Source organism: Microtus oregoni, unplaced genomic scaffold, assembly GCF_018167655.1.
Source record: "Microtus oregoni isolate MIOR12 unplaced genomic scaffold, Mior012 000033F_ref0000390, whole genome shotgun sequence".
Taxonomy (NCBI): Eukaryota; Metazoa; Chordata; class Mammalia; order Rodentia; family Cricetidae; genus Microtus; species Microtus oregoni.
This window is the reverse complement of record NW_024543092.1, coordinates 10,327,197-10,349,394: the sequence shown is the minus strand read 5'-3', so window position 1 is coordinate 10,349,394 and position 22,198 is coordinate 10,327,197. Positions and strand designations below refer to the sequence as shown.

Here is a 22,198-nt window from a genome sequence, read left to right as displayed (position 1 = left end):
GAGACCAAGTTTAGGACAAGGTTGACACAAGAGTGGGGAGAGCTGGGAGGACCAGGACAGTCACAGCGGGACAATCTCATATCTATAAAATAGGACAGGAAGGGTGGGAGAAGGATGGACCTGGAGGGAGTAGTGGGGAGGAGAGGGGAATAAATATGGTCAAGATATGTTGTATGAAATTCTCTAAGAAATAATAAAAATATTTTTAAAACATTTTATAGATAAAACTAAGACACCAGGTCAAAGCACATCTGAGCAGATGTCTTATATTGTTCCAGCTGACTTGGGCTGAGTAATCAAAGACATCCAGGCCAGAAAAGGGGGCAGGAAGGGTGAAAGCCTTCACTGGTTTGGAAGCAGAGTATACAGCACTCGGTAGCCTCGGTCCCCTTGCCCTCCGCTTTGCCCCTTGAGTCTTCCCTTTACTCTCTGAGTAACACAGTCAAATGTGAAAATAAACCAAAATGCAAGAGAGACCTGCACCTGTGTGTTTCATCTTGCCCCGCGCAATCACCAACTGCGTGACTCTGTTCAGCCACAGTGAGAACTGAGGGGAGTCAGCAGTGGCTGGAAGGAAGCTACATATGCACATGCGCCGGGGGTCACATGGCCTTAGCCACTCCTTCTAAATAAATTACCTGGTCTTGACTTCCAGGCAAGGCTCACATTCTGAACCTCTCCAACAATCTGATTTTTATATATATTTGAAATCTTTTTTTGAAGTTGTATATTTGCAATCAGGGCAGAAAGGAATACTGGCAGGGGGAGATAGGGACTGGGGGTGGGAGACATGGTAAACAGATTAGCAGTAGCTGTGTAGACTTTTGATAGATTCTCCGCAGTGAAAGGACCAGTGAGGATGCAGATATCAACAGTGAAGCCCAACAGAACAACGGGCAGAGTCCAGCAGGGATCCAGGGTACTGTGGGAGGACATGCACTGGCGATTCATCTGTAGGTGGTACCAGGCCGGTCATTTACCCTGTAGGCATCCCCAGGCCAAAGGATGAACGAGCCCTATTGATGAGCCCCCAGAAAGCGAAGCTGGGGAATTCAGCTTCATCCACAGCTCATCACATCTTCAATCAGTCCCTCTTAACGCAAGAACACCTTTGCAGGTCCATTCAAGCCGCAGGTGACGGTGCCTCCCTCTTGCCTTTGTCCCCACTCCTCACTAGAACAGATCCCTGGGTTCAGTATTTATCCTCTGTGGACACCGAATCTTTAGCTCATGGCTTTGTGAAAACAAACAGAGGAACCTGGCATAGACCCTGCTCAAGAAATGGGAGCTGTGGGCAGCTTAGAGTCCTCCGTTCTAGGACACAAAAGCACAGTCAATAATGACTACCTTCTCAGAACAGTACAGCAGTAGGGTCCCTCCCCGCCCCAAAAAAGGATCACAGGAACAGAAACTGTTTGTTGGTGAGTCAAGCATTATCAAACCAGCTTGGACTTGTGTGATGATGCTTTCCCCAGGCACAGGCACCTCAGTCAGATGTCCTCTCATTAGGAGTGCACAGGGCTGTGGCTCTCTGTTAGCGCCAATGCTTGACCCCTTTCCCCAGACCTGGAGAGCGAGGTTGTCTAACATGGTTGCCATGGTGGTATCTGAACACCTTGCAATGCAAGCCAGACATGGATTCAGTTTTTCATCACACCAGCCAGATTTCAAGAGCTCGAGAGCGCGTGTGCAGCGCACGGCTTCTGCACTAGATTTAGAACGTTTCCTCATCACAAAAGGTCCCGATGGGTAGCATGACCGTGAGGCCACTAGTCCTCTGGACCAGAGTCAAGAAGCAAAGTCTCAATCCTACAAAACCTTAGTCTCAGCAGAGATTAAGAGGTACAGAGGAAATAGTGAGTCTTGAGGTCACTCCTGGGTCACGGCTGAGACAGGAGGTCACCTGACTGGAAACCTCTGCGCTCCTTTATAAGAGGCAATGCTGACACATGGGAAGGGCTGACTGAGTAATAATCACAGGCACCTAAGGTAGCCATGAAGTCTCCACCTGACCAGATGCCTCAGAGGCCTGGGGCAGCCACATGCAGCCTGCACACACAGCAGGTTTTCAAAGGCTGGTAATTCTACATGCATGGAGGTTCTCTTTGGCTGTGGACTGTGGATGTTGATCCTAGAATGACAGGGACCCAATCATTTCCTGGGCAGCGAAGGCTCCCAGAGTCTACAGTGGCCTAAGAGAGTTTGACTGTCTTTCGATATTTGCCCCATATTAAAGATGTATCCCCACACAGAGGCTCTGGTGTCCAGAAGTGAAGCCATGGTCTTCAGAGTGCTGGAGAATGCTAGCAGCCCTGCCTCCACGCTTCTTTAGGCAAGAGTCTGCTGGTACTGAGGCTGTGACCCAAAGTCCCCATGGGAGAGAAGTGATTCTGAGAGACACTTGATTTCTCCCTTCAGCTATCAAGATAACACATTTTTATTTTCAGATATAAAATTAGTGCATTTAACAGGCACTCAAGAGTGAAACCCGAACCTGACCTCCAAAGGCTTCCATTCACCACCTATCACAGGAATGGGCCACGGAATAAAAACCCCAAATGGATGGGGTTTTTTTGTTCTGTGGTTTTGGGGGTTTCTGTGATGGGTGTATTCCACCACCCACAAAAACCCTAAAGATGCCTCTCTTTTAAAAATTACAGATCTTTAAAACATCCCACACATTCTCTCAGCCTGGACTCCAATAAAAACAGTTTCTATAACAGGAAGGAGGCAGAAAGGGACCCAGGTCACTTGCCCCAGAGCAAACAACAAGCAAGCAAACAAACAAACAAACAAAAGCCGTTTAGCCTAACCAACAGTCAAACTGAAGTATGTTCCCGCCATTGTCTCATGGTTTTCAATAAACTGAGTCGGTAAGAATTAGACGCCCACCTCCCCAAAGTTGGCCAAACTGTCACCCTTAATGAAAAAAAAAAACATACAAAAATCTCAGTTTTAAAAGATTTGCCAGGAAGTAGGAGTAGGGGAAATGAACTTGGACAGTCATGGCTTATGTCACCTTGCTGAGATCATGGCTGCTGAAGGCCCCTGAGCAAGGGCTGGAAAGGACAAAGGAAGGAGCTGGGCCAGTTACAGGTGCTGATGGGGAAGCTGGAGGCTGCATGGACAGGGCTAGTCTCATCCAGGTGTGAGGCAGCTGGACTGGAGTGGGAGCCCTCAAGAATGGAAGGAAAAGTTAGAGAGTGTGAACACCAGGGAAGGAGAAGAGAGGACATCAGGAAAGAACTGGATGCTGGAGAAGGAAAAAGAGAAGATCAGACCCAGGTTCTGGGCCCAAGATGTTCTAGAGAACGAGGGAAACAACAGGGACACTGGTACCGTGAAGACTTTGCCAACCTACCCAGCAGCTGTGAGGTCAGCATGGCCAGTCTCCCTACAGCTATGAGGAAGAGGCAGGATACCCACTCTGCAATGCTCATGGCCACACTGCAGCACTGAGTGACAATGTGTGGCCCTGATAGGCGGCCCCGGTAGCCAGGAGCTCATCACGGGCTCTGACGTTAGAACATGGTGCTGCAGCTGAGGCAGACTATGAAGTGAAGTCCTCCTGCAGCATTAACAAATGCCCTCACATACACAACACCACGGACACACACACGTGTATCTATCTATACCACCACACCACACACATGTCCACATGCACCAACGTGAACACTGCTCATACCACCACACACCACACCGTGCATGCTTCCTTTCACCTGCACACTCTCACACATACACATGTATGCATACAAACTACCCGGATTACAATCTTACTGCCATACACCACACCACGCATAATCTTTCTCTCCCGCTCCTCTCCCCCCCAACTCCCTTGCACCCCCACATATATACATATACATATACATATTTCTAACTAGCCAGAAGGTGCACACTGAGAGTGGTCAATGCAAATGCCACCCTGTCCCAGCAGGGCAAGGCCAGCAGGATGCTCAAGCTAAACTCAAATTTGGAAAAATATAGTGTTTTCAAGCTCTGTACAACACAGCTCCTCTGCAGGGCTCAGAAGCCTCCATCCCAAAGCAGGCATGGCAGGACACAATGGTATGAACTGCTATGTAGGCTGTGGCATCTCTAGAGAAGCAGGGGGCAGCAGAGGGGGAAACCGAGGAGCCTAGTAAACACCAGCTATTGTGGACTGTCCAGACACTCACGAGAAAACCATCTAAACATCTGATGTCTCACCTCTGTATAAGACTGTGTGGAGCAGGGAAGATTGCCATGGGAGAGACAAGATGAGAACAGAACCCTTAGTGGTGTGTGAGCGCTCTATGAAAACATTGATACCTCATGTTTTCCTTCTAACGACAATCCCCTAAACTTCCCATAAAAACATCATCAACAACAACAAAACTTATCACCCATGACCACATCAAGTTGGTCCAACTGTATTTACACATTATGCCAAACAAAATTTACATTATTTGCTATGGGCTAATGAGACAAAGGTCAGAGGGCATTCTAAATTTATACAAATTTAATAATAGGAATGACTCATTCACACCAAGTGATGCTGGGAGATGTCATCCAGCGGACCCTGAGCCGCAGCAATAGGTACAGATTTTCTGCTACAGAAAGAATGACGTCAGCCATCCCAGTAGGTAAATGGTGTACATTTAAGATGCTTGTGGCTTATGTTTAATTTGCAATTCCAGTATAATTTCATAATTGGAAGAAGCATAAGCATCAGGAGTTTATACCTGTTTTAATGGATACATATGCAAATGATATGATAATATTAAATATATAAATTAGCAATCTGCAAGAAATTAGTCCCATGGAAAAGTATCAAAACCCTGGGAATTAAAGGCAGACCAGAAGCTTTCACGAGGAATCAGGTTGCCCACATTAGGTTAGAGCACCAAAGCCAGCAGGCTTCCCAACAGCACACCAAGTGCTCAACACCAGGAACCAGCCCTTCATCTGTTTTGTGTAGCTGTAACACAGAACCTAAAGCTGAAAGACTTATATAGAAAAGAGGTTTATTCAGCTCACTCTTCTGGAAATCCAAGAGGATGACATCAGCATGCTCCTCTGAAAGCATCATAGTGGCATCACACAGTAAGACACATGTAAGAAGTCAGATGGGAGTCAGGAAGCAAGGGGTAGGGGAGGGGCTGGGGTCACTCTTCAATGATAGTTAACTCATTTGGAAACTGACCCATGCCTGTGAAACAAGCCCACTCCACTTTGCAATGCTGACTAACCTCTTCATGAGGGGACAGTTCGCATGATCTAAGTACCTCCCCCCCTTAAAGATTCTACCAATTCAATATCACCACATTGGGGACCGAGCTTGGAGCACACGAACCTTCAGAGACAAGCCATACCCAATGCAGAACAAGCAGGGACTCCAGAATCCCAAGAAAAGATGTTTTCTAACTATGACACATCTCCTCCCCATTAGGTCAGTCGAGAGTGACAGGAAAAACCATAGGCATGTTGACACTTCAGGTCTTGAATCTTAATGTGTTTACCTCCTATAAAAGAAGCACTCTGGAGAAGCAGAGAAATCAACTGAGGAAGAAGAATCTGGAGAGCTAGCTGACAAAGCTCAGAGGGGACAAAATAAAATCGTGACTGAGGAGAGACAAGCAGGCAGGGGCTTGAGGAGCCATGGCCCACTAGCAGTGTGTCTGGGAGCCTCACGACCAAGACATATGGCCGGTGCCCAACCCCCACGCACACCACAGAGGCAGCATGGCCTCCTAGCAGGGCCAGGGTGCCCTCAGCTTGAGTGGTGAACAACAGGAGCAGATAGGAGACACTGTTCCAATCTGAGAGCACACTGTAGTGGTTGTCTAGCGCACGCTCACTTTAAAGACTTATTGAACTCATTCAGCGGAAGTCTCCGAGCTTCACCAGTCTCACCAACTGCTCCTTTAAAAACATCACAGCAACCAGACAGGCTGACACCTGCCCGCTACCCCAGCGTTCAGGAGGTGGGGCAGGACGATCAGGAGCTCAAGTTTATGGTCAGAGGCCATCCCTGGCTACCTGGATGACACATATGCATGCACACACATACAAGTGCACGTACACACACACATACAAATGCACACACACACACACACACGCACGCACGCACGCACGCACGCACGCACACGCATGCGCACACCTGGCCGCAGAAGACTCTACAGTAAAGGGATGTTTCACACTCTATTTATAGGAATTATTGTTTTTGTCTCTCAAGACAGCAAGGCTTAGCACCCCCTTGCCACACACCCCATAGCTTATGCTCTTTTCAGAGCCACTCAACACCATGACAAGTGACAACTGCTGCAGATGGCACCAGGCTGCCGCATGTGCCGTCCCAACCCCCGAACATTCTGTCTCCCTTGCTTCCTGTTCATGAAAGCACATAGGATACAACTGACCACGAGTTGCATTATTTTACAAACACCTTGCAATGTGTTTGAAGTTTTGACAGCTCCCAGGCACCATTTAGCACTTCCAGTTTTATTAACAAAGGGCTCGTGACACAGCCGCATGTCATAGCAGCCCAGATCTCACTGCTGTCTCCACACAACTGCAGCATCAATCAAACAAACGCTGCTGCTAGACAGGAAAACTGACATTCCTGGTGGTGAGAAATGAGTCTAGAGCAGAGGTTCTCAACCTGTGGGTGGAGCCCCCTTGCGAGTAGACAGGTTGAATGGCAGATATCCTGCATATCAGATACTTAGATTACAATTTATTCATAACAGTGGCAAAAGTACGGTTATAAAATAGCAACAAAAATAATTTTATACTTAGGGGTCACCATGACATGAGGAACTGTGTTAAAGGGCCGCAGCGTTAGGAAGGTTGGGAACCACTGCTGTAGAAACAGGCAGACTACAGTAGGATCTCAGGACTCCAGGAGAGTCCAGAGTGTCTTACCCCTTGGCAGAGAGAAGTGACCCACTTTAGGGGGAGACAGAGGACAAGGACATTGGTTCAGGGTGGTTCTCTTTACCTAAGACGCACAGGACCAGAGGCAATCAGATCTTAAGTTTTGGAGTATCCTCAAAAACTGTACGTTTGACCACCCCTAATCTGAAAACCCAATGTGCAAAATTCCAAATTTTTAAAAAATGTTTTATTTGCCTTATCGTCATTGTGGATGGGGGTGTGGACGTATGTATGTGCACACAAATGTGTGCTCACTCCACGATGGATATGCGAAAGTCAGAGGATAGTCATTTCTCTCCCTCCACCGTGTGGGTTTACGGGGATGGCACTTAGGTCATCAGGTCTGAGCAACAGGGGCTGGGACACTATGTTCGCTGTGCTTCTGTTGCTGTGATTAAAACAGGAAACCAAGGTCACTGTGGTTTATGGTTCTAGAGGGTATGAGTTCACCGTGGCAGGGAGGCAAGGCAGCAAGCGGAGGCAAGTGTGGCAGCGGGAGAAAGAAGCTAAGGGCTCATGGCTTCAAATACAGTCTGGAAGCAGTGAGTGAACAGGAAATGGCTTCAGGCTTAAGCTTTCAAAGCTCACCTCTAATGACACACTTCCTCCTAACCATCACCAAACAGCACCACCAACTCAGGATCAAGGGTTCAAATACCTGATCCTATGGGGGACATTCTCACTCAGATGAGACGATTTCTCTACCGCCATGCTGCATCCCAGCTCCCAAATCTAATGCTTTTGGGGTGGTAACATGACCTCAGAAAGTACAGATTTGGGAGTGCTTTTGGATTACAATATTTCAGATATTGCATAAAATATCATGTGGTAAGAGGTGACAAGCCTTTCAGGGGAAAAAGTCTAAGCAGGAGAGAAGGGGGGAGGGGTGGGATCAGGGCAGTAACAGGATAGGGCTCAGTGAGATAGCTCATGAGAAGATCTTGACAAGAAAGAGAGACAGTCTTTGGGGGAAGAACAGGTACCAATCTGTCGCTAAGAAGATGCAAGTGGCAGGGGCACAGGGTTCCCAGTGGAGGGAGGACCAGTGAGGAGGGAGTCACCTGCCAGGAATCACAGGGCCCTATAAAGCATCTAGCATGTGCAAGAAGCAGGAGCAGCTGCTTGCGGCTCTGCATGGAGAGATTACATGACCCGGTTTGCCTTTGAAAGGTTTCCCGCCTGCGACTTGCTGAAGCATGGGCTTTGGGGAGGGGAGAACATACACAGAGACAACTTACACAGTCCCAGAAATAACTGGGGAAAGGCAACACAGGCTCGGAGCAGAGCAGTCACATGATGTATATTCTGCTCTTACAACTAGGCTCTTATGTGGGTCACTGCCAACGCAAACTTCACAGCCAACGGAGGTGTTTCTTTGCATCTCTGCTAGAGACTGAAGTGGGTGAGGGCAGAAGTCTTTGGGTGGAGATGTATACATCTAGCCTGCAGTGACAAAGCAGCAGAAGGCTGTGAGACGGCCCTGCAGATCAATGGGTGAGAGAGGGCACTGGCTGACGAAACGCCTAGTCTTAGAAGGTAACAGGACTATTTGACTTGGGATGAGCAGCAAACAACCAAGCTGAGCAGAGGTCCCCTAGACTGTCACTGCTGGCCATGTTGCTTCTCCCTTCTTATAACTCTCCCTACCCATAGCAATGCATTTTAGGGACATATCTGAAGAACTGCTTACACTCTCCAAACACGTCTAAATAAAATCCTCTAAAAGATTCTAAGAGGACCACGGAGACAGCTTCGCTGGTAAAGTATTTGCCTCGCAAGAATGAAGACGTGAGTTCAAGTCCCAGGACCCATGTTTAAAGAACAAAACAGAAAACAACCAGGCATGATCGCACATATAAGGAGAGACATGCAAATACTTGAGGTTCTTCTGCCAGCCTACTTGGAAAATTCCAAGCCAATGAGACACTGCCTCCATTGTCACAAAAAATCTAGATGGAAGATGGAAGACATCTGAGAAGTGACAGTTGAGGTTGTCGTGTGCGTGTGTGCATGCATGCCCACACACATACACACATGTACTCAGACACATAAACCTACACACACAGGTGCACGTGCACACTCACAGTCACCCGATACGGAGTCGGGCAAAAGTGATAGATACACCCATCTTTTGTCTCAAATGTCTTTTGATGCCACTTCCTTATAAAGTAAAAGGAAGTCGAAGAGTCTGGGTGATAAAGCTCAGAGTGGGAATCAGAGGGCCTAAACCTCACTTTCCTGCATCTGCTCTGGCTGACCTGCTCAGCAGCGAGACAGCAGGTCAGAGCCAGGGAGTGGTGGCCTGCCCAGAGCAGGGGTTAAGGAGAGCCTGTGGGTGCTGGGACACCCACCTCCCACCATGTACCATGCTGTCACCAAGGGCTACTGTCTGATTCTCAGGCTGGATGAAGAGAGGCCATGGTCAGGCTCAGGCATGTGGTGCAAGCCCAGTACATAGCAAAGGGACCAGAGTGGACATGAAGTGATCACCATATCCAGTCAATCAGCTTCTCTCTCAAACACAAATAAATTCTCAATGTAAATGTCTCTTCCAGGAAATTTGTCATTGCTCATGTATAAAAAAAAAAAACACAAATGAAGGCCTAACACATTATCAACTTGCTCAAAACCACAAGGATTAAAATGAGAGAAGAGAAAAGAATAGAAAAGAAAAGAGGAGAAAAGTCAAACAAAAGTCCAAAGATACCGTGCCAGGAAAGAGTCCGCACTGCCCAGAAAGGGACTTCCACTCAGTGTCGAGAGAAGCCAGGGCCACAGCTGACAGACAGCATCCTGGCCAAACTTCAAAACAGACAAGAGTCCAAATGAAAAAATGCCAGATAGGCTAAGCCAAGGCGCAGAGAGCCTGGAGCAGGGCGCTATGAGTAGGAGGGAGCAGTTGGGTCATGACATTTCCACGGTGCCCAGTCAGCATGGCATGGTGGTTGAGACCTGGGGAGGGGCAGAGAGAGAAACTCAGACACCATTCTGGCAAGCCCACCTGTAGGGCTGCTCTGCATGAACTTGCTGGAATGTTCCTTCCTTTACTTCCCCTACAGCACAGAGGAGAGGATCTCCCATTGGGTACACCAGGGTCGGAGGATACATTTTGCACATCTGCCTTTGGGAAAAATCCAGTCTTCGAGGGGCCATTCATAAAACAAGTCAGCTGCTACCAGAGCTTGCCTGCGAAATGAGCAGACCAAAGGGCAGGGCTCCTTTGTAAACAATATGCATAACCTTTTCCGACTCATGGGTGTGTTCTGTGTGGGCAGAGTGACTGTTCACAGGACCCCTGCGTGGACCCTCCTCTTCCTAACCTATCCTGTAACTCCCTACGATGACCGGTCACTCTATAGCCCAAGTGTCCCTGAATTTGTATTTTTTACAGTGAGTTGACTGCCTCCTGGCTGTGCTGTAGGACACTTTGAGCTGGTTCCCACACATACATCCTTACCCTTCTCTAGTACAACTCTACTCTATAGCCAGCTTGGCAGATTCAAGAATACAGATCTGTCCCCTTCTCAGAGCATTTGAGTGGCTGCAAACTTCTCTTGAAGAATAAAGTCTTCATTGTACAGGACTGTTTTGACTATCATAAGTTTTTTTGTTTTTCCATATGAAGTTGAATCTTGTTCTTTCGAGGTCTGTGAAGAATTGTGTTGGGATTTTGATGGGGATTGCGTTGAATCTGTAGATTGCTTTTGATAGGATTGCCATTTTTACAATGTTAATCCTACCTATCCATGAACATGGGAGATCTTTCCATTTTCTGATAAAGACTTAAAGTTCTTGTCCTACAGGTCTTTGACTTGTTTGGTTAGAATTACCCCCAAGATATTTTATATTATTTGTGACTACTGTAAAGTGCATTGTTTTCCTGATTTCTTTGCATGTTGTTGTAGTACAGGATATCAGAGAGGAAGCCATGTCTGCTCCTGAGAGACTGTCAAGACTGAGATAAATTAGGGGATAAAACACAGTGTGCCTCCACTACCTAAACCTGGACATGTGTACTTTGTCTGTAGACTTGGTGAGCACAGGGTTGAATAAAGATTGCCAAGAGGGAAGAGGTTAGCTCTCTCTGGAGACAAGTAGTGAATGGCCTACCACCAACCAAACCAGTGTCTAAGTGAGGGCCCAAGGAAGATTTATCGTGATAAGTGGCAGTGTCTGGGAGCTAAAATCAAGTCCATTTAAGACTGTCTGCCTTGGAAATATATGCATTTACATTTGAATCTCCAGTAGTAATTTTTTTTTTAATAAAAGTACTACACCAAGTAGTTTCAACTGTGTTGCTGAAAAAAAATAAGCTGGTGGCACATGTCTTTAATCCTAGAGATTGGGAGGCAGAAGAAGGTGGATCTCTGAGTTCGAGGCCAGCCTGGTCTACAGAGCGAGTTCCAGGACAGTCACAAATACACAGAGAAACCCTGTTTCAAAAAACCACCACCACTAATTATAATAATAATAATAATAACAACAAATAATTAATAAATTCAAAATAATTGCAATGTTTATCTAGAACAGGAGTTCTCAACCTTCCTAATGCTGCAGCCCTTTTATACAGTTCCTCATGTTTTGGTGACCCCAACCATAAAATTATTTTAGTTGCCACTCCACAACTATACTTTTGTTCTGTTATGAATCATCCTAATGTAAATATCCGTGTTTTCTGATGGTTTTAGGTGTCCCTTGTGAAAGGGTCCTTTGACTCCCAAAAGGGCTGCCGCCTACAGGTTGAAAACTGCCGCCCTAGAAGATTAAGTAAGAAGACACAAAAGTAAACAAAGTGTGGACAAAACCCAAGTGTAAAATAAAGTATTGGAAATAAGTCAAGGTCTGTGGTCGTTTGAAAGTAAGTGGCCCCTATAATCGCATAGGGAGTGGCACTATTAGGAGGTGTGGCTTTGTTGGAGGAAGTGTGTCACTCTGTGAGTGGGCTTTGAGGTCTTAAATATGCCCAAGCCACGCCCAGTGTGTCATTTCACTTCCTGTTGCCTGTGGGTCAAGATGTAGGACTCTTAGCTCCTTATCCAGCACCATGTCTGCCTGTATGCCACCTTGTCACACCTTGATGATAATGGGCTAAATCTCTGATCTGTAAGCCACATCAGTTAAATGTTTTCCTTTATAAGAGTTGCCATGGTCATGGTGTCTCTTCATAGCAATAGAACACCGGTGAAGACAAGGTCCCACTTTCAGTGTTTATTTCAAACTTGGAAAGTGTCTTTCTAGAGAGCACATCTATATCTTAGTCAGTTTGTGCTATTACAAAAAAAAAACCAACAATAAACAACAACAATAAAAAAAACCAAATACCACAGAAGGACTCCTTCACAAGTATGGAAATTCATTCCCATGTTCTGGAAGCAGGGAAATCCAAGGCCGAGAAGGTAGCAGCTTTGTTGTCTGGCAAGAGACTCCATCTCCATCTACACTTCCAAGATGGTGTCCACCCAACCGGAGGAACGTTGTGTTCTCACCTCAGAGGTTGAAAGACAGAAGCAAAGTGGGCTGTACACTTTAACACCAAATGAAGCCCATTCCCAAGGGAGGCCTCCCTGTAGCTGAACCACCTTGTAAAGATCTGCTTCAGACTGTCACATTGGCTGTTCCGTTTCAACACGTGACTTTTGAAGCAATATTTCCACACTGCAGCAGCGCTTCACTGGGAAGCCTGGAGAACGGTTTTCAAGTCATGACTCAGGAGCATCCACTTGGAGTCTCCTGTGGACTCATAAAAATGGCAGATTCCTAGAGACTCCTTTCACCACCAACCAAACCAGTGTCTAAGTGAGGGCCCAAGGAAGAATGATGGCTGCAACTGTGAAGGTTTTGAGTTCCTTTTAAATATAGGAAGCTTTTCATTGCAAATAATGACAAGAAAAAGAAAAAAAAGGGAGGGAGGGAGCAAGGGAGGGAGGGAGGGAGCAAAGGAGGGAGGGAAGGAGCAAGCGAGGGAGGGAGGGAGCAAAGGAGGGAGGGAGCAAGGGAGGGAGGGAGCAAGGGAGGGAGGGAGGGAGCAAAGGAGGGAGGGAAGGAGCAAGGGAGGGAAGAAGAGAGGGAGAAAGAAAGGGAAAGGAAGGGAAGGGAAAGAAAGAAAGGACAGGAGGGAGGGAGGGATAGAGAGAGAGAAAAGAGAGAGAGAAGTAGGAAGGAAAGAAGGAAGGAAGGATGGAAGAAAGAAAGAAAGAAAGAAAAGAAAAGAAAAGAAAAGAAAAAAGAAAAGAAAGAAAAAGCAAGCAAGCCATGGAAATGGGGGCCCTGACTTCTTTAACACTTTTGGAGAGAATCACACTTTCTACTCCATTTCCTGACTGCACACTGTGGTCTGGGCATTGTTCAGAGATCGGCAAGCTATAAGAGTCACATCTACAGTTTGGGGCGGCAGGCAACAAGAGTTTAAACAAGTAATGTCGAAGGAAGCAGATGGCCACTACATGAGATGCTCTTCCCCTTGGCACAGGGGCAACATTGAGTAACCTGAGGGTTGTTGTCAGGGGCATGTCACTCAGCTGCCTACAGTCTTGGCTTCTTCAGAGACCCTCTGAGAACAGATGGCTCTGATGTGGCCACCTTAGTACTTCTCAGAACTTGCTGGCACCTCCATTTGGAAAGAGAGTTGAGGAACTAGTCTTCTATTGCTTTTGTCAAGTGCATATGTGGCTCTTCCCCCCAGGAAGGACATCAGTGACAAACTGGGGAGAGGCTGCTCTGGATGTGTGTGTTTACAAGGTACCACTGAGCCCTTCACTCTGGCCTTGGTGGGAAGCTGTCCACCCTCCGAGGAGAAGAACTACTGATACCCACGCAGCCAAAGCCCAAGCATACAAAACCAGGCAGGCATGTTTGCTCCTCCTCCGAACAGGCAGGGGACAGGTGTCACGGCAGATTGCCGCCACACTGGAAACAGGACCACCTTTGTCTCTGCCCAACTTCAATAACATGAATGCCCACCCCAGGCATCCTGTGACAGTCTGGAAACCATTTTGCCTCTCTGTGAAAGCAGCCTGTCAGCTTTGGGCCATCTGTTCCCTCCTCCCTAACCTCAGAGACCCCAGGCGAACAGTAAACGCTCAATCCAGTTTGAACACTGATTGTCAAGTCATGGCAAGACAAGCGACCCCAGAGCCTGGATCTGGAGTCATCTCCTACCAGTAACTGCTGGGGATAAGATTTAGGAAATATGTTCCCTGATTAACTCTCTAGACAAAGAGCAAGAGTCCTGGTCAGGTCGCTCACAAGTGTTAGGCCTGAGGTAAGTGCAACCTAACTTCAGGAGAACTGAGTTTGTGCCTCATTTCTTACCTAATCTTCTGTGTCCCCATAAAGAACTGGACTGGGGATGTGGCTCTGTGGTAGAGTGTTTGTCTAGCATGTGAGAGGCCTTGGGTTCAATCGAGGGGGGGGGGGGGAGGGACGCAGAGAGAGAAGGGAGCTTTGCCTTATACTTCATGTCTGGGCAAGGCAACAGTCCTTGCAAGCCTTCTACCAGTCTTCATTGTGAAAGAGCGCCCCCCAAGGTTACATGGCAAGAGGCAGTAATTGAAGCCAGAAAGAAGGCTCGGAGGGTAAAAGCCCTTCTGCACAAGTTTGGTGACCTGAGAGTGGTGATTTGAACGGCATGCCCTCCTAACCTGGCATTAAGTACTCATTGCCAGTTAATGGAGCTGTTTGGGAGATTTAGGAGGTGTGACCTTGCTGGAGAAAGAATGTGACCAAGGGTGGGCTTGGAGGTTTCAAGAGCCAGATGCATTCCCAGTCAGCTCTCTCCACTCCCAGCTTACAGTCTGAGATGCAAGTTCTCAGCTGCTCCAGCCACAAGGTAATGGTGAGGGATTCTTATCCCTCTGGAACCCTGAGTCCCAAATAAACCTTGGTCATGGTGTTGTATCACAGCAATGGAAGACTAGCTTATACACTCTGACCCCCTGAACCCTGAGGGAGAGGACACTCCACAAAGTTGCCCTCCAACTTCTACATACACGGAAGTGGCATATATGCTAACCCCATCTCCCAATAATAATCAAAATAAAATTATAAAGAGGCAGCAGTTCCAGGTTTAGGTCTTGCAGAGTAGTTATGTTCATAGGGGACAATCAGAGACTCTGGGCTCTTCCTGGCCAGCAGAAAGTCTTGCCTTTCCTCCCCAAGATGTTGTCAGCCTGGTTAGGACACATTCGCCTTCATAATGCAGCTTGGGTGCTTATACTCGAGGCAAGCAGCTTCTAATCACACTCCACTTTAGAGGCCCCAATTTTGTTATTCTGACTCAGTAGCAAAGCAAGTTCCATCTCCCTCTCCCCACCACATCTGTCCTTTTCACTACTACAACACATTCTGATTAGGAATCTAGACATTCGCATTGGCAGAGGGAAGGAGGGCCAAGATTCCATTTTAACTTTGTGAGCCGACAGGAGCATGCGTTTCTTGTAATAGAAAAGAAAGGTGACAAAAATAAGGGGCAGGCTCATTATGATAATCTTTGTTTTTATTTACAGAAAGAGGCATTAAATGCTTAAAATCTTTCCACGACACCTCATTTTCCCACCGCACGGGGTAGATTTTGAATTGAACACAACAGATTCAACCATGTGGACGTGGGGTGGGAGGAGCTTGAAACAAAAATGAGATTCAAGATTCTAATGCCTTGCTCTGACTCCAGCTAAATATTAATAGAAGAGGAAAGGCCACAGGACACTTCATACCCAGTGGATGCCCCTTAATTGTCTGCTGCCAAGTGACAAGTGTGTGATTTGGTATGAGTTTCAGTGGCTCTAGGGAGCTTGCTCTCTTATCATGAAGGCAAGCAAGCATGACTCACAATTTATGGTTGCTCAGCTGCCCTTGATGACCATAAATCCTTGCTTGTTTCTAAGCTGTCCCAGGTGGCTCAGCTAATAGTTGAGTAGACAGAATGAGAGAATATTGTGATGGTTCCCTTAAGGTCAAGGCTCTTATTTAGAAAGGGGGACGTTAAAAGGGAACACGGTCCTTGTTCCGTGTGTCCCAGGAAAGGAACATGCTGGTCTCCACTCATGGTGACACACTCTTCAGTTCAAATAAGGGCCAGACTCAAGAGTCTTGTGTCTTTAGCCTTTGGTCTCTTGTATACATTGGAGATGGGGTGAAGGCCATTCAAGCAGAGCCCTGACATTTTTCTGACACAGCATCAGCACAGGAAGGTCCTGTCCTCGGCTACCACACCTCTGTGGTCACTCATATGTTAAAATGCATCATGAGTGGCCCCCGGGTTCCTGTCTGGGGAAATGAGAAAGTCAAGAGAAAGCTGATGGGGATGATGGTGCAATGATGTGAGGTTCTTAGTTCCACTGAAGGGAATGCTTAACGATGGTGAATTTTATGTCATGTGTATTCTACTACAGTAAAATCAAAACAGAACGTCAAGATGCGCTCCATCATCTCCACATGCAAACTGAGCTTTTTGAGGTCAGGACCACACTCATTCCTCTCTGAGATCCCTAGACACAGCATGGGATTCACACTCAAACCCAAGCTGTGTGATTTCTACTGAGTGGTGAAACTTGATAAATAAACTGAATGACAAAAAAATGGTGAATAAAAAGATAAACAGAAGTTATTCGCAATAAGATGCTTGAGCCTGCAATCATCACTAGTGCATTTTCTAATGTTCAAGTTAATAAGAGTAACCCAGTGGCTCACACTTTTAATCCAAGAACTAGGGAGGCAGAAGCAGGGGAGTATTTGTGAGTTTGAGGTCAGCCTGGTCTATAGAGTGAGTTCCAGGACAGCCAGGGTGACACAGAGAAACGCTGTCCAGAAAAAACAAAACCAAACAAACAAATAAAAAAAACTCCAGGTACTTGGGATTTTCAAACTGACCCACATTTTCAGAGAAGATTATGAGAGCCAAGGTTTGTAACTATGAGAGAATAACTATAGTTATTTGTACGATAGCCATAAGTACCAACTGCTCTAACTACAAACTGCCAAGTCGAATAACGCAAAGGGCAAGTGCACATATATTATGCTTTCTTTTACAGCTTTTGCCTTTTCCCCCAATTCATCCTAGACACAGTGACTGTTGAATCAAATGTTTTATTCGAGTGGGTTTAGCCTCACCTTTAGCTATGAGCCAGTAACTCCAGGAGTATGTGGAACTAGCAGACTTCCTCTAAAGTCAGACACTGAAACATGGGAAATATCTATGAGTAGCAGTTCAGACACAGGGAGCGGCATTCTGCAAGAACCTCTTACCTTTTTACTGCAGTTAGGCAAGGCATTTTATTGGGTCATCAAAAGACAGAATTGCTTGTGCTAAAGAGGGGAGCAGTAGGAGGCCCAGGTGATTAAATAAGGTGTAAAATTTTTTAAATGCAACGCTACTTAATCATTTTGATGACATGTTTTAAGAACACCCTGGGACAGTAAACTATTCCTTGATAAAGAATCCTTCCTTTAATGAATGTCAAAAAATTACGATTGCTGGGCGGTGGTGGCGCACACCTTTAATCCCAGCACTTGGGAGGCAGAGGCAGGAGGATCTCTGTGAGTTCGAGGCCAGCCTGGTCTACAAGAGCTAGTTCCAGGACAGGAACCAAAAAAAAGCTACGGAAAACCCCTGTCTCGAAAATCCAAAAAAAAAAAAAAAATTACAATTGACATATAAATTATGGTAGAACATAATTCACTTCATGGTGAAATTATACATACCACTTCAAATCCTGCTTATGGTATCACTGTACATGCTTCCCAGAAAGTAAATTAGAGTTTCCTGTACAAAGAGAATTTTTAGCTCACACTGATCACATTCTCAGAAGGGTTTTGAATTCATTGATCGTTTCTTGGGCTAAGGGAAAGGTGACAGAAGTAAAAGAGAAGATTGAAGGACAAAGGGAGAAAGGGAGTAAAGAAAAGCAGGCTCACACATCAGACATCCAATAAATGTTTGCTGACGAAGTGTCTAAGAGCCAGAGGGAGAAGTTAGAGAGGGCTCCAGGGCTGAACCAGATAAATGTCAAAGGAAATAAATAAGGAGTAAGCTGTAACTGGGAATGGAGCCTTCCAGATATGAGAGAGGCAGATGTGAGCAGCCCAGCAGAGGTTGAGGAGTGCTGCATCCCCACTATGCCTCTTGCTCCCTCCCATTCGCCCTCCAGTCTTCTTTTCCCACCATACCACTGTCCTTGTTTCACATCTCAGCCCCCTCCTAAGCACCCTAATGTCTTACTCACTTCTGGGAATTCTCTAGAAAACAGAGACTTTGGCACAGACAGTCATCCATACCAACTGGGTAAAGCAAATGGACTCTGTGTTGTTGTTGTTGTTGTTGTTGTTGTTATTGTCGTCATTGTTGTTCCTTGTGCACATTTTCCTACTTTCTGGGCAGTCTGGTATCGGGGAGTCACTGACACAGCCAAGGTTTCGCCTGACACAGCAGTCTCTGTGATCTTCCCACATTCTGAGACATATCTGTTGCTGCCACTACCTCTGCCTTCTCTTCCTTTTTAATATGGATTCTTGGGCCCATTCCCTGGAGATGCTGATTTAACAAGACCCAGACAATTTTGAAAACCTCCCTTACCCCAGTGATTCTTGAAATTTTTAGTCCTGAGAAAGCCTGGTCTAAGTAACTCCTACCCTCTTTCTTTGTGAATCTCTGCTGGGGCAAGCCTGCAGAAATGGCGCTTGCTTTACAGTTAAATAGAGGTTTAAAAGACAAAAAGTGTGTGTGTGTGTGTGTGTGTGTGTGTGTGTGTGTGTTTGTGTTATGTTATTATGTTCTCTTTGAATTGTTTGAATGATGAGGAAGGAGCAACAGCTGCTAAGAGACATTTGATTATAAATGTTGCTGGATTAATCCATATTTTGAAAATGCTTTGACTTCAAAATTTAAGTCAAAAGGTATGTTACTTTGGAGAAGAGGTTTTGTTTTTGTTTCCACAGGAAATGAGAGGCTGTGGATTCATTCTGGGCTAAGAAAAATCATGTTTGATCAAATAAGACCCCCTGAGAAATCTCTGATAGGAACGGATGGCCCAGATGTCTGAGTTCTATATCCAGAACAGATTCAAGACTGCTGCCTGAGATGATCAAGCCTCACAGGAAACTCTAGTCAAGCCTTGATCATAATTCTAAAATTTTATTAGGTCCCTGTAAGATTATCAATACCCATAATCAGCAGAAAGTATCCTGGAAAACTACACCCACATTCCCAAAAGAATGGATTATGGATATTTATCTTTGTTTAGAGTGTTGGTTACAAGATGTCATGGATAATGGTCTGGACAAAAAGCTAAACAAAGGATATTTGATTTAGAGTTCTTGTTTTGAAAAAACAGAGTGGGGAGTACTGTGGGACAATGGTCTGTACCTTGTCACTTGTGTTTTAATAGAACACTGATTGGCCAGTAGCTAGGCAGGAAGTCTAGGCAAGGTGACCAGGCAGGAAGTAGAGGCAGGGTGATGAGAACAGGAAAATTCTGGGAAGAGGAAAGATGCAATCTGCAATTGTTACCTAGATGCAGAGAAAGCAAGATGAGAAGGTCTCGCAAATAAAAGGCACCAAGGCATGCAGCTAACACAGATAAGAATTATGGACTAATATAAGTTATAAGAGTTAATAAGAAAAGCCTGAGCTACTAGGCCAACTAGTTTATAATTTAAAAAAGTGTTGTGTGTATATACACACACGCGCGTACACACACACACACACACACACACACACAAATTGATCATCAGAATATTCCAGAGTTAGTCAAGCATGTGATTGTGCCCATGTCACCTCTAGCATTCTCAAGTGCAGAGGTGTAGGCGGAAGCTGTTTGTTCATACCTGGCTGCCCTGACCTGAAATATTCACACAGAAACTGTATTAATTACAACATTGCTTGGCCTATTAGCTAGATAACTAATAGTTATTAGCTAAATAACTCTTACATCTTAAATCAACCCATTTCAATTCATCTTTGCATTACCACAGGTTGTGACCTACTGGCAAGGTTCCAGCATCTGTCTCCTCTGGCAGTGGCTACATGGCATCTACTTGACTCCTCTTTCTTTCCTCTTCTATCTGCTTGGAGTTCCCACCTAGCCCTATTCTTCTAAGCCACTGTCCAAAACAGCTTTATTCATTAACCAATAAAAGCAACACAAATACACAAAGACTTCCCATACCACAGAGGGAATAACCTAACTGGTTTCATACAGCCAATGGGGGAAAAAAACTACAGAGAATGGCCGGGATCCAAGTCAAGTGCACAGAATGAGTGTGCAAAGACAAAATGAACCTGCTGAAATCTGCATCTACTCACACCTCAGTCATAGAATTTCCGAGCCTGGGGGCGGGGTGTGTGTGTGACAAGATAACAGAGAAGAGGACAGCACAGACGACCTAGAAACAAGCAAAACCAATGTATTCATTCCCCACACTACCAGAAAGCTCAGTCTCAACAGGCCTGGTCACGTGTTCCTCCACACCTGGAAGGTTCTGTCCTCCTGCCTACACCTTGATTCCCAGCTCAGAAGCTAATCTGTAGCCAAGATCCATTTCTTTCCTTGATACTCAAAAGGACAGGCCTCTTTTCAAGTCTCTCCTTTACATTCTCCACCAATAACTATGTGCCCCATGAATACATTCTCCAACACTTGACCTTTTCTCTGAGAGGTTGATAAGGCAATCATGTGCCACTAAGCAGTTCAATAAACAAACAGGTATGTGGACCTATGCAATGAGAGGAGGGGCCGTCTCTGTCTTTGCTCTCTCTCACTGCTGTGAACTCCAGGGCTTCATGCACTGCTGGTTATTCTTTCTATCCCTTCTAATTCTGAGCCTCATTCTCAACAAGTGAAAAACAAGATCAAACATTCCCTGGGTATATTCCGTGTTTACAACACACCAAGAAGTGTTCTAGGTGCCAGGGAGAGGGTGGGTGACAGTTGATCTGAATCCTCACTTGATGGGACTTAGAATTGCCTGACATACCTCTGGGTGTGTCTGTGAGGTCATGTCTGGAAAGGTTTAACTGTTAGGGAAATCCCATCCTGAATGTGGGCACCCATTCCATGGTCTTCCTGACTATGGACACAGTGTGAACAGATGGTCACATTCCTGCTGCCCTGCGTTCCAAACATGATGGCTGTCCTGTCTTCCAAGTCACAATGTGTTCTATCAAAATCATGAGCTTAAGAAAATCCTTCCTCCAGTTGCTTGTGTTGGGTGGGTATTTTGTTACAGAAAATGAGGAAAGTAATTAATACAGAATGAAAGACAATATAGACAGAACCTTGTCCTTTGGGTCCTTTCTGAAATGCAAATTTTCCACCAAGGGAAGAGCAACTGGGGAAAGAAAAGTAGCAAAGAGATACAGGAGGAGGGGCCTTGGCAGCAACTTCTCATCAGTGCTGGGGCCAGTCCCTGGACATTGATCATCTGTGAACAGAGTTGTAAAGGCCCCTCGGAAACATAGAGGGAGAAATTTTACAAGCTACAAAATAACCCACACAAAAGAAATTGGCCACAAAGGACCAGGGCAGAGGGGTTGCACTTTGGGGATACATTGAGGGAACTTGTGCTATGATTGAGCAAGCAATGCAAAACCAAGGATGGCTCTAAGATGGTTTTGAGTGGCAGTTAGGCTAGTACTCCATTAGATAAGAAGAAGGCAGGAAAATGGTTGGTGAAGGAAGAAGAAGAAAACTCAGAAGTTCAGCTTCAGGTGGACCCGGGATCTCCATGTGAGCTTCCTGCTAACACGGAGATGTCAGAGAAGCAGTGGATAGGTAAAAATAGAGTCCGATGAAGGGGTTGGGCGAGAGATGCTAACCTGGATTCACTAGTGTAGTATTATCATTGAATCCTGAAAGATAGAATATATTCTATCAAGAGAAGAGTAGCAACTGGACAACTGTGGTTGGACCAGCAAAAGGGCTCAGCCATTCTGATGCCTGGGCAGCGGGATAAAGCAGAGCAGTCTGGGGGAAGGTTGAGCTACAATCCTGCCTGGGAGATACGGACGCTGAGTGGACAGAATGAAGAGCATAGAATCCATTGGCTTCCCAATGAAGCAGCTGCTACATGATGCAGGCACAAAACCCACAGTTAGTTCAAGAGATGACAGAGAGCCAAGACTAGGTTCGGAGCGCAGTCTGGCTAGCTCTAAACAGAAACCAGCCAACGTCCACTTCTGCCCCTTGCTGTTGGAGACACCCTGAACTGTTTGGAGTTATAACCACCTTTCCCCTGAAACTCTCGTCCACACAGACCACATTCAGGAACTCACACAAAGGTCAAGGCCAGG

The 22,198-nt window shown here is 46.0% G+C and overlaps 1 protein-coding gene across 1 annotated transcript in view; it reads right to left on the bottom strand.

The window, feature by feature from the left end:
• Window positions 1-22,198, bottom strand: part of Ppp1r14c (protein phosphatase 1 regulatory inhibitor subunit 14C) — a 96,498-nt gene that overhangs the window by 36,596 nt on the left and 37,704 nt on the right. The window lies entirely within an intron of this gene.